Below are 12,193 nucleotides of genomic sequence, written 5' to 3'. Positions count from 1 at the left end.
CATGGATCCAATGGTGTTCCATGCCTTGCCTTGGGCACCATCAGGGGGCGTAACTACAGAGGAAGCAGACTCTGCGGTTGCAGGGGGCCTAGGACTGTTGGGGGGCCAGTGAAGCCCTAATTAAAAAGCAATTTCAATATATCTTGGTAGAATAGGTTGTTACCAATGTTTTGGGGCCCTAAATTGAATTTGCTGCAGGGCCCAGTAACACCACTGGGCACCATACTACTACTCTGTGTCATGCCACTGGGTTAGAGGCAAATTAACCACAGCCCTCTGGCTATATAGTTACGTAGATTAATAATATATATTTCCGTATAATCTACTGGGATCATTTTTGGTACAAAACATCTGAAACTTGGCGGGCACCTTTTTTGTGGGAATCTAGGGCATGACGGGGCATCTAATCTAATCCCCCACTTTCACAGGTCCTTTTGGAGAGGAAACAAATATAAATGGCAAATCAAAGTATGTAACAAATTCTAGATGTCCAACCAGCTGTTGTTGTACTACAACTCCCAGCACCCAGATGGCACCTACAGTATTCATTATCTGCACTTTTTTTTTTTTAAAAATCTTTTGTGTCAGTGTTTGTCCTTCTCACACTAATTGGGAGCAGGGCTTGGCACTATAACTCCCTGCCATGAGCCACAATCCACGATTCAGAACATTCAGCATTAGAGTGATTATTATGTACAAGTGTACATTTCCCAGAAAGAGATTTATTACATTATAAGGGTGGGGACAGATCAGGCTGATATTTATTCCAGTCCCTCTCCAAGGAACCCCCTGCAGGGCTCCGCACGTGTTGCGCTGACTGATTCTGGCTCTCGGTACCAGTGTGTTGCAATGGAGCGGCTCCGGCCCCACAGAGTGCTGCTTGGAAGCACCAATTGCTTGTTCTGGCCATGTTTCTTACAGATGTCCCTACCCTGATGGGGGGGCCACACAATTCACGGGGGGAGAGCTTACAGGGAAGGAAAAGGCAATTGTGGCTCTTTGCAGTCATTTAGCAGCAGACACTTTCTCCTGTTCAGGCTGATTATCTGTTACCTTTAACCTGCCAGCACAGTCTGCTGTAAGATATTCACTGGCCCTCCCCTAGACCAATAGGAAGCTTTTATAGAAGGCATGATGGTCATAGCATTTTAAGATATATATATAGGTTGGGTATACTAGTGTGTCCATCAGTTAGGCAGCCTGGTCAATGCCAGAGTAATGAATGATATGTGCTGCTTACCTAGAAACAGAAACCTGCCCCCCATACATACCTTGTATATACAGGTATCGGACCCCTTATCCGGAAACCCGTTATCCAGAAAGCTCCGAATTACGGAATGCCCGTCTCCCATAGACTCCATTTTAATCAAATAATTCAGAATTTTAAAACTGATTTCCTTTTTCTATGTCGAAATAAAACAGAACCTTGTAATTGATTCCAACTAAGATATAATTAATCCTTATTGGATGCAAAACAATCCTATTGGGTTTAATTAATGTTTTATTGATTTTTTAGTAGACTTAAGGTATTGAGATCCAAATTACGGAAAGACCCCTTATCCGGAATACCCTTGGTCCCGAGCATTCTGGATAATGGGTCCTATACCTGTACCATTTTACCTAACAAGGACAAAGCCTTTCCTATTGTTAAGGCTGAGTGTAACCTTTAATTCTACTCTCTATTCAGGCTGAGGAACGGACAACCTACTAAGGCCCACCTGGTTACACCACATTTAGCAACAGCAGCAGCAGTGAATGAATGCATCTCAATAGGCTCCACATACAAGCAATGCTCTGTTTACACAAGTTATGTATGTACTGCACTTCTAAGTGGAAATCAACAGGGCAGGAACTATGAGTAGGCAGAAGAGGCATGTGCCTGGGGAACAAAGGTAGGGGCACTAGGCACAAGGGGTGATTCTAGCTATGGATTGCCCCTCTCACCACCCCCCCCCCCCCGAGTGCATTTTGCCACCTTGCCTCTTCAGTCTGCCTACCAGGTTTGTTCCGGGATTCAAAATAGGCCCTGGCATTTCAGATAAACAGGGGCCCAAACAGCCCCCCACAGGCCCAATAAATAGTGAGTATCTATGGCATCTTACAGCAGCCCCTCTGGCATTTGCCAGAACCCACAGATTGCCAGGGCCTGGGCCTGCTATTCTTACCATCTATACAGGCATAACCATAACTGTCTTCTTGCCCTCCGCTTTTCTTTCATTCCTGTGTCTTTGCCTGCACCCTCAGGCTGTAAGAACAAAGCTCCAGGAGATTCAAATGAAGATCTTGCAGAAGGAAGAAGGTTGCTGGGTAGGTGGTTTTTAAATAACACTATTACAGTTATCTGAAATATGTTATCTTTTTACCATATTGATAAAAACTATTGAATCTTCCTAAATCAAATTCCTTACCTGTAGGTACCTATTATAATCATTTATTTATTGTGCTGTAAGGTAGACAGGGAGTAAACCAACTCTCTAGCTAGTCAGAGCACTGACATTGCTATTAGGATAAAACATCTTCACAGCTCTACTAAGATAATAATATCACAGAGCAAAATTAGTTTTAAAAAGAGAATCGTGCAAAAGCCTTAATAAAAGGTAAACTGGCCATACAATAAGCCAATAAGCTTCTGACTTAGTCCGGAGGGGTGCCACTTCGGTTCTCACCTCATCTAAAGGCAGAAAGCTTCTGACCATACATCATGGTACAGGTATAAGACCCATTATACAGAATGCTTGGGACCTTGGGAATTCTGGATAAGGGGTCTTTCTGTAATTTGGATCTCCATACCTTAAGTCTGCTAAAAAATCATTTAAACATTAATTAAACCCAATAGGATTTGTTTTGCCTCCAAAAATTATTATTTATATCTTAGTTGGGATCAAGTACAAGGTACTGTTTTACGGAGAAAAAGTAAATCATTTTTGAAAATCAGAAGTTTTGCTTATAATGGAGTCTAAGGGAGATGGCCTTCCCATAATTCTCAATTGTCTGGATAACGGGTTTCCAGATAATAGATCCCATACCTGTTCCTGAATACCAACAATTAGAGTGTAAGCTCCACTGGGACAGAGGCACCAATGACTTCCAACAACTGTATGACTATGAGAAAGAAAGTTTGCCAGTGCTTAGTTTGCCTTTAAAAATAATTTTTACAAAAAATGAGGTGTTAGTACCACACTTTGGCCAAAATATGTAAGCTCACGTGCCACGTCAAGGCCCCTCATTGTACGTGAGTCCTACACTGTCTAATGACTTTGAGTCTGTGATGCAATTAAAATAAAGTCCCTGTATGACTATATTAATATATATATATGTTGTTGATACATAACTATAATTCCATTACAATCCCTGGCTATGCCTGTTGGCCATAAATGCTCCAACCCTGCTAAGCTCCTGATGAAAGAACAATAGGAGGGCTATGAGACATAATAAGGAAGGTAGCAGCCATCTAGCCTGTGGGTGCAACCATATTCAGTTTATGGAAACTCGGTGTCAGGCTTCTGTTTATATAATCAGTATGGGCCGGCCAGCACGTGTATATGTCTGTCTGTGACAGTGTATTTGAGCAAGAAATCCAATCCATATATTATTAATACACAGAACATAACCCCCCCCAAGGGACAATAGATGATTGTTCTCTGTTGAGACAGAGCTTATAATGGCCTATAGGGAAAGAGAATGTGTATTTGAGATATTCCATCTCAGCCCTGTCAAACAAATCCGATTGGCTGACGCTGAGCACAACATGTGTGGAAGCAGACAAGCTGTCTTTTTCACCTTCAACAGATAGGGAGTGTTTGGGGAAAAAAATGTGAAAATATATTTTCTTTGGCCGGCATGGACAATCCCTTATTCCGTGCCATAAACACCCACATTTCTGAACGGCCTGAGAGCTGTATATTTGATCATTCGCAGTCTAACCGAGCAGGAGACAGAGGCGGAGAGAATGTGAGTGGAATCAATAGTGATTTGTCCCACAATCAGAGAAACTTGGAGCAATAGGAAAAAGACAAAGAACCTGTAAGGGTTTCTGGGTCAGTTGGTTTTAATGGAATGTTCTAAAACAGCCTTTTTGTTTAAAGGGGCAGAATTTAGTTGGAAAACAGCTTTATGTACATTGTAGATTTTTATGTACATTGTTTTAATGATGATTTTCTGTTCTGGTGGAAAATACTGTATTCAGAGGGATCATGGGTACCCACCCCCTAAAACATGGGGACCTATATTGGTCCTGACCCATAGGTTAAAAACCCCTGTCTGAGAAAGAAGTAAAGAAACCACATTAGCTGCATGTTCCAAACACCTCATTTATGACCCCGGAGGCCACATGGGCATGTACCTTGGTGCTCATTTGAGAAGTACTTGCACCCCCCTGCCTGCTGCGCTCTGCACTGTCGCCACATGAAAAGAGTTTTTACAGACACACATATTCAAGTTTGCCTCCTAATTGTATATAGCTGTGATCCCCAACCAGTGGCTCAGGGCTACATGTTGCTCCCCAACCCCTTGGATGTTGCTCTCAGTGACTTGGGGGCAAGTTTTAGTTGAATAAAAACAAGATTTCCTACCAAATAAAGCCCCTGTAAGCTGATAGGGTGCATAGAGGCCCCTAATAGCCAATCACAGCCCTTATTTGGCTCCTCCATGAACTTTTATGGTGCTTGTGTTGCTCTCCAAGTCTTTTTACATTTGATTGTGGCTCACGAGTAAGAAAAGTTGGGGACCCCTGGTATATAGGGTTGCCACCTTTTCCATGGTCCCTTACTGGCCAATGATGTGGGGACAGTGTCGAATGGGGGCTATGTCATGGAGGGGGTGTGGCTTTGACACAGAGGGGGGGTCGGAACTGTTGGGAAAACCGGAGGGAGCTTCAGATTGGAAGAGGTAATGGGTGGGGTGGAGTGGGAGTGGGGATGGGATTAGGAGAATTTCAAATTTACCAAGTACATTGCTGATTAATTTGTAATACAAGCCCAAGCCCTGGCTAAATACCGGCCGGTGGCAACCCTAATGTATAAAGCCCATGATATCCACTCCCCAAATGAGCAAGGCCCCAGTCTGTATATTGCCTGTGCTGAAAGGGGTGGCAGAACTAATCTATCCATAAATCCTACCCCAACATCCAAATATCTCAAAAGATGAATGCATTGAGATCACTCTGATTATACAGATAATAAACCAATGTATTTCTGAGCTTTACACAAAATAAACCAGTTAAGTGAAACACACTCCAGGTTTGTTTGTGTTTTTACTGTATGTATATACAGTTTGGTGTTCCATCTGCCTCAGCACATACACTACATAGAGTCTATAGCCAAGAGCTAAACTTTCTGGCTGCTGGCCATTACCCCAAATCATGAACTGCAACACACACTGGGAAGAGGTCACCCCCATCCCTCAGCTGTTCCTTTTATGCTCCCTCCATCTCTGTAGCCTGCCAGTGTATCTTGTAATCATCCCTCTCACAGCCCTGACAGCAAACATGACATAAATCAATGGGCGAGAAAGTGCAACCCTGGGAATCATTAAAAAGCGAAGCACAGGGCAGCGCAGCATGATTTATCTACAGGGTTGGTGCTTTTTATATAAACGTTGCCTTAAAAGATGTTGTTAAGCTTTGAGTTAACTTTTAGTAGAGATGCAGAGAGTAATATTCCAAGACAATTTGCAATTGGTCTTCATTATTTGACTTTTTGTTCAGCAGCTCTCCAGTTTATAGTTTCAGCACCTATCTGGTTGCTAGGGTCCAAATTTCCTCAGTAACCAGGTTGTGGTTTGAATGAGAGACTGATATATGAATAGGAGAAAAATAAATTATAAAAAGAAACGATAACAATAAAACTGTAGCCTCACAGAGCAATCGTTTTTTTGTTTTTGGCTTTTTGGTCAGTGACCCCAGTTTGACAGCTGGAAAGACTCAGAAGAAAAAGGCAAATAATTAAAAGCCCGTGATATAAAACTAAAGGGTTGTTGGGCTTGGGCCTTGGGTAAATTGTGCAGTTCATATATTCCAAGTGTCCAAGGGGGATATATGCATGGTTAAAAGGAAAGTGGCTGATATTTGAATTTTTGAGCAGCTCCTTTCCCTTTAGGGCTCTGGCACACTGGGAGATTAGTCGCCTGCAACAAATCTCCATTGTCACGGGCGACTAATCTCCCCGAACTACCATCCCACCGGCGAAAATGTAAGTCGTCGGTGGGATGGCACATGCTGCGCAGGCGATTTCAGCTGCAGTCGCGGGCGACTAATCTCCCTGTGTGCCAGAGCCCTTAATGGCATGCAAAACCTATGTCTGTTTGCTGTTTAAATCGTACAAAGGGTATAGAGCTGCTTTGTTTTTAAACAAAATAATTCCTCTGTTAGAATGTGTCTGTGTATATTTAATGCATGTTTATTACATATGGTTTCCTCTATGGCAGGTGGTATAATTGCCTGGAGGCACCTCTCGCAGCCTGCCTTCAGCAGAACAACTGACTTAAGCCTATAATGCTAGCAAATCTGCAGGCCATACAGAAAATAGCTTGCTGCCGGCACTCATCTTTTACTGAGCAAAAGTCAGTTTTCCTGCTAAAGGCTAACTCATACAGCTTACTCGCCTTTGGAAGTGTTCAGATGCCTCCAGGAGATGTAGAGGCACCCGTAAGCAACAGGCAGAGAGCTTTAGACATGAATGCAAAATTCTGAGTTTGTAGTATTAAAGTTTATTTAATTTAATATTAATATTGGAATTTCTACTACCTCCTTGTTTAGGAGGGTAAGGGCAAGAAAGTGAAGTACTGAAGGGGGATGAATAGCGACAATATATTAATATACTGTCTATCTTTGCTGTTCAGATGGGAGGATACACTGGTGCAATATTGGGAGTGACCGTAAGCCCTTTTACCCTAGGGCAACAGTTACTTGTGGCTTGGAGTGTGGTCAAAAAGGTTCTAAAATAAAAGCAGGTTCTGCCATCTGTTCTAGGTCACCCAACCCTATGGGGAGTCTAAATGTGCTTGGGAGGGGTTTCCCATTACTAGTGGGCAGGGAGATGGGATGTAAGGGGTGGGAAAGTGCGGAATGGAAGGGGTAGGTAGTAATTGCGTTGCGCACCTGGCTCCTCCAAAGATTTTTTTGCAGGGGCCGGTGTGGACTAGGAACGCCACTGCTGGGTACTCAGCTTTCCCACAAAACATAAGCAGTTTAATTTGCTCCTTATAAAATTGAATTGACCATACTAAGTACTATGATGTATAATCTCCATAAAAAACAGGCTTAATATAATTGTTTATTGACAATAATGGTTTCCCTTATCCTACCTACTGCTGTCCAGAGCCTTCAGACCCAGTCTTTAGAACACAGAAAGGGAGGCATACCTGTCTATCAGGAAGGGGAGCAAATAAGCAATATACATACATCTTAAAGCAGGACATTCTACCATTACTGTAATACGGATTGCCCACCTATGTCTTGAGATCTGCTTTGCCATGCTGATGGTCTAGGGCTGAGAACATGGACCCGACCCACCTACTATACCGGTAAGACTGATCCCAACTTTGTTTTACTGTCATTTCAAGCATATGAAGGCACCTCTCCCAACCAAATGCAAATACCTATTTGAAGCCAACGAGAGAGTCTTCTTTATAAAACACAACTTGTGTAACTGTTATTTCAAAAAAAGTTGCATTTGTATTTGTTATTTCCGCCCATTTGTGACATTTATAGAGCAGAATATGCAATTCAATATCAGCGGGGAAGCCTTGGGAACTGCCCTATTTGACCTCTTGAAAAAAGACTTTTCCTGGACCAGTGGAAAGAGATGAAACAATGAATAACTCAGGTGATACCATAAAAAAATTATTGGTTACAATAAAATAATTATTTGCAAAACTACTCTATAGTCCTTAGTTTATTAAGTGTCATCTCTGGAGCTTTATGGAAACACTGAACAGTAACCTATTGTGCCAAAAAGAATATGAAAAGCAGGTAACAACGCATTTTATATGCAATATATTATGCGGTGTTTCAAAGGAAAATCTAAAATAAGAGAACTGGAGCCTTAGAACAAACTTCTTCTATGGGAACACCCATGTTGTAACAATTACAATTAGGTGTATAATATGATTGTATACATATGTGTATATATATATATATGCTGTTTTCATCAATAGACTATGAAGTTGTTGCTTTAATGATGTAGCAGAGTTATGTTTGTTGTGTTTTTAATAAACTATAAGGATAAAAGTATCCAAACACCTACCTGCCCAACATCTTATCCTAAGCCAAGGGTTTTTATATTAAAGAAATTCTTTCATGGGAAAACAGTTATTTTTCAAAACGCATCAGCTAATAGAGCTTCTCAAGCAGAATCCTGCATTGAAAGATGTTTTTTTAAAATTTCACATGGGGTAGTCATATTCTTCATTTTCCAGGGTGCCACAACCATGTGACCTGTTCTCTGATAAACTTCAGTCACACTTTACTGCTGCGCTGCAAGTTGGAGTGATATCCCCCCCCCCCCCAGCAGCTGATCAGCAGAACAATGGGAAGGGAGCAAGATAGCAGCTCCCAGTAGGTATCAGAATAGCACTCAATAGTAAGAAATCCAAGTCCGGCTTGAGACTCCTCCAGTTACATGGGAGTAAGAGAAACAATAGGTTAGCTGAAAGCAGTTCTAATGTGTAGCGCTGGCTGAAAGCTCAGACTCAGGCACAATGCACTGAGATGGCGCCTACACACCAATATTACAGCTAAAAAAAATATGTTTGTTGGTTCAGGAACAAAATTTTAAATGGTAGAGTGAATTATTTGCTATCTAACAGTGTCATTTAGAAATAAAAAGTATACCATAGAAATCATGACAGTATCCCTTTAAGTTGGTCCTCCCTCTACTATAACAACATTTAATATTCTGGAAAGGTTTCCACTAAATGCTGGAACATTGCTGGTGGGATTTGCTTTCATTCATATGTAATAGTTTGGGCACTGATGTTGGTAATCAGACCTGGCTTGCAGTTGGCATTCCACTTTATTCCCCGGCCATCAGTTGGCTTGAGGTCAGGGCTCTGTGCAGGCCAGTCAAGTTCTCCTTTCCCATCTCAACATAATATATGGACCTTACTTTGTGATTGGGGCCATTACTGTGCTGAAACTGAAAAGATCCTTCCCCAAACTGTCACTGAGTAGGAAGCATGATTTTTAAGAATGTCGTTGTACCCTGTAGCCTTAGCCTTGGCTGTGTTTAATGGAAGTCCAGAACATGTAAAAAACCCCAGATCATTATTCCTCCTCCACCAAACCTTACAGTCAACAATATGCATTCAGACAGGTAGTGTTCTCCTAGTATCTGCCAAACCTAGACTGAAATGTCATTTATTACTCCAGAAGGTGGTCTAGTGGTGGTGACTTTACACAACTTACGCAACATTTGGCATTGCACATGGTGATGTTAGGTTTGTTCTGATTACCCATAAAACCCCTACACTACTTCCAAGTAGTTATTGTGCTGTCATTGTTTCTAGATCTGTCTTCCTCCTTTTGGCAAGGCTACCCAACAAACGGATCTTTCCCCCATATGCTCACCTTGAGGTGGGCAATATTTGGTGGATCTGATCATTTGGCCCCTTGGCCACTATGCAGACAATCAGACAGGGTCAGACTGGGGTGTATGTGCCCAACGGGACAGCAACTTTTAGGATCCTTCTTGCATATGCAAGGGCCCTCCTCCCTGTGTCTGCCTGACCACACCCTCCACTGTGTTCTGCATACTACATATCTCCTTTCCATTCTCTTTTACCTTTTGGATGGGATCAAGGGAGAGGGGACAATCCTGGCGGAGGAGTAGGCCTGGGTTGGCAGGGCCCACTGGGTCACAGGCCCAGTCCAACACTGTCATCAGATCAGATCAACGAGTAGATCCAGTCTTCAATCTGATGGGGAAATCAAGCCTGCCCAATTTTCAGCCAGATATTGATGGGATAGGCTCATGTATGGTCAGCTTAAGGCAGTGGTTGTCAAACTGTGAGACTTGCCCCCCCCCCCCACCCATTGGGGGGTTCAGAGACTTGAAGGACACAGCCTTAATGCTAAGGACAGGTTTGGGTGGAATGCTTATTTGTTGTCCTAAATTCTCTTGTAAGCCAACCTTGGAGGTCAGTTAGAACAAGATTTGGCCTGAACACTTCTTTGATATCGTAGATGTTCTTGGAACAGGTTTGAATGACTTACAACAACGTTCTCAAGGTTTTCTCTTGTTATCAGCTAAGTGGGACCCTGACCCAATGTTGGTCCTCAAAGGGTGGTTTGAACCAAATATATCTGACACAACTACCTTAAGGCATGGGACAGGCACGCAGAAGCTCAAGCACAGTGTGCCTGACTGATTACAGTGATGTACACCCATAATGAGCAATCATGCAGTTAAAAAATAAACTTAGGATGGGATAAATACTGAAACCCCACAAACATAAGTGAGCGCAATAAAGTATAATTAAACATAATTACAGAAGCATAACCAAGTTGTGAACCATCTACTGACGTAGTACAAAGTCTTTTTGTATAGATGTGAATAAAAGACAGATGTTTATAGAAAAATCATGATGCATTCTCTGCATAAAGGATAACAAAGGGAAACTAAGATATAAAGAGAGATCTATAAAGCTTGTATACATGTGTGTACATTAATTATAAAGACAATGACACTGGGGTTATTACTGGCATCACAAACTGGGAAGAGGACGCATTGGTTCCCATGTTTTGCATGAGGTAATGACAAGCACATTACGCCATTATCTTTTTGATGTTGTGCCAACATAGTGTAGGGGGCTGATAAAATACTTACCCTTTTCTCAGGCAGTCCCCTAAATTTTAGACAGCTAAAAAGTTATAGTTAGTTAGAAAAGGGAAAAAGTCTGTGCTACATTATGCTCCTGGCAGTCCTATGACTGACCAAGAGGGGTCACTGTATATAAGCTAAAGCACACATGTGCTCTGTCTCTTTCTTCCTGGATTTTTTCCCTAGGCAGGCAGAGGAAGAAGACTGGAGCCTAGACAAAGGTAGCCCTAGTTAGTTGTGAGGTGTTTATCATTGATCACTAGGAGTGATAGAAAGGAGTAGGGTAGCCACTGAGCAGCCTGAGTGCCACCAAGGAGGTTTAGTAAGGACTACAGCCCCATGTATACTGCCCAAGAGTAGGGACCTGAGTGTTCAGACCTAGGGGTAGAAGTTGTCCTGCCTAGGTTCCACTCAAGAGGCCTAAAAGCTTGAGGTGACACTTGCAGGACATTTACCTAATGTGCTCCGGCTGACCCCTGAGGGGCACTGATTCCTGAAGAGTATTTGTAAGTACTTATGCTAAATATTGTGCTACCTCAACTGTGTTACCACTAAGGAATCTGAATATTTACCAATAAAGAAACTGTTGTTATTTTTTAAGAACCACTGGCGTCCATTATATCGTCTCTGTCTCAGAGATATAGTTCAGCATGTACTAGGACTTGCTTCTAACGACTAAGAGTTACATGCATAATTTACTGGTAAAGCAAATAGTCTCTGGAGTAGTAAGTACCTCTATTTAACTATCGCCAATAAAATTTACTGCAATTGGGGTAAATCAATGCTACCAATCAGAATATGGCTATGGATAGCAAAGACACTTGCATCTCAGTGGCCAGCACACTGGTAAATAGGCAGTGTTCAACCCAGCTCCTACAATTACAAATAACTAATTCCATGTCTGTATTAGGTGTGTCCTTCCCTATACTGATGTTTAGGCCCAAATCATGTATGTGTATTATGTAAAGCTCCAATCAAAGCCTTGCCCCTGAGACAAGATTGTCAGCGGTTTGAGAATCCAGCCAATGAAACACCTTCAATCAGAGAGATGATAAATTAGATCAAAGTTCTGCAACAGGTGCTGAACGGAAAATATTACGTGTCAGTATCAATAAATACTTCTGGTTTTGGTGGTACCAGACCTATAGTTGTGGGCTGAACCCCAACTCCTATTCTTTGGCTGAAGGGTTACTGTGGGCAACACTAATATAAAAATGTTACTGGGGCTACTAAATCCAAATACTTCCACTCTCCCCTTAATAAACAGATGCTAGGGAGATGCTGGGAGGTTTTTTTTCAACAGCTGGAGGGACTTGGGTATAAGAGCACTGAAATGCTTGGGTTTATTTAAAAGTCCACATAATAATCAATACTTT

The sequence above is a fragment of the Xenopus tropicalis genome, chromosome 1 (genome assembly GCF_000004195.4).
Source record: "Xenopus tropicalis strain Nigerian chromosome 1, UCB_Xtro_10.0, whole genome shotgun sequence".
Classification (NCBI taxonomy): domain Eukaryota; kingdom Metazoa; phylum Chordata; class Amphibia; order Anura; family Pipidae; genus Xenopus; species Xenopus tropicalis.
The sequence above is the reverse complement of the archived record's forward strand: the minus strand, read 5'-3'. Positions refer to the sequence as shown.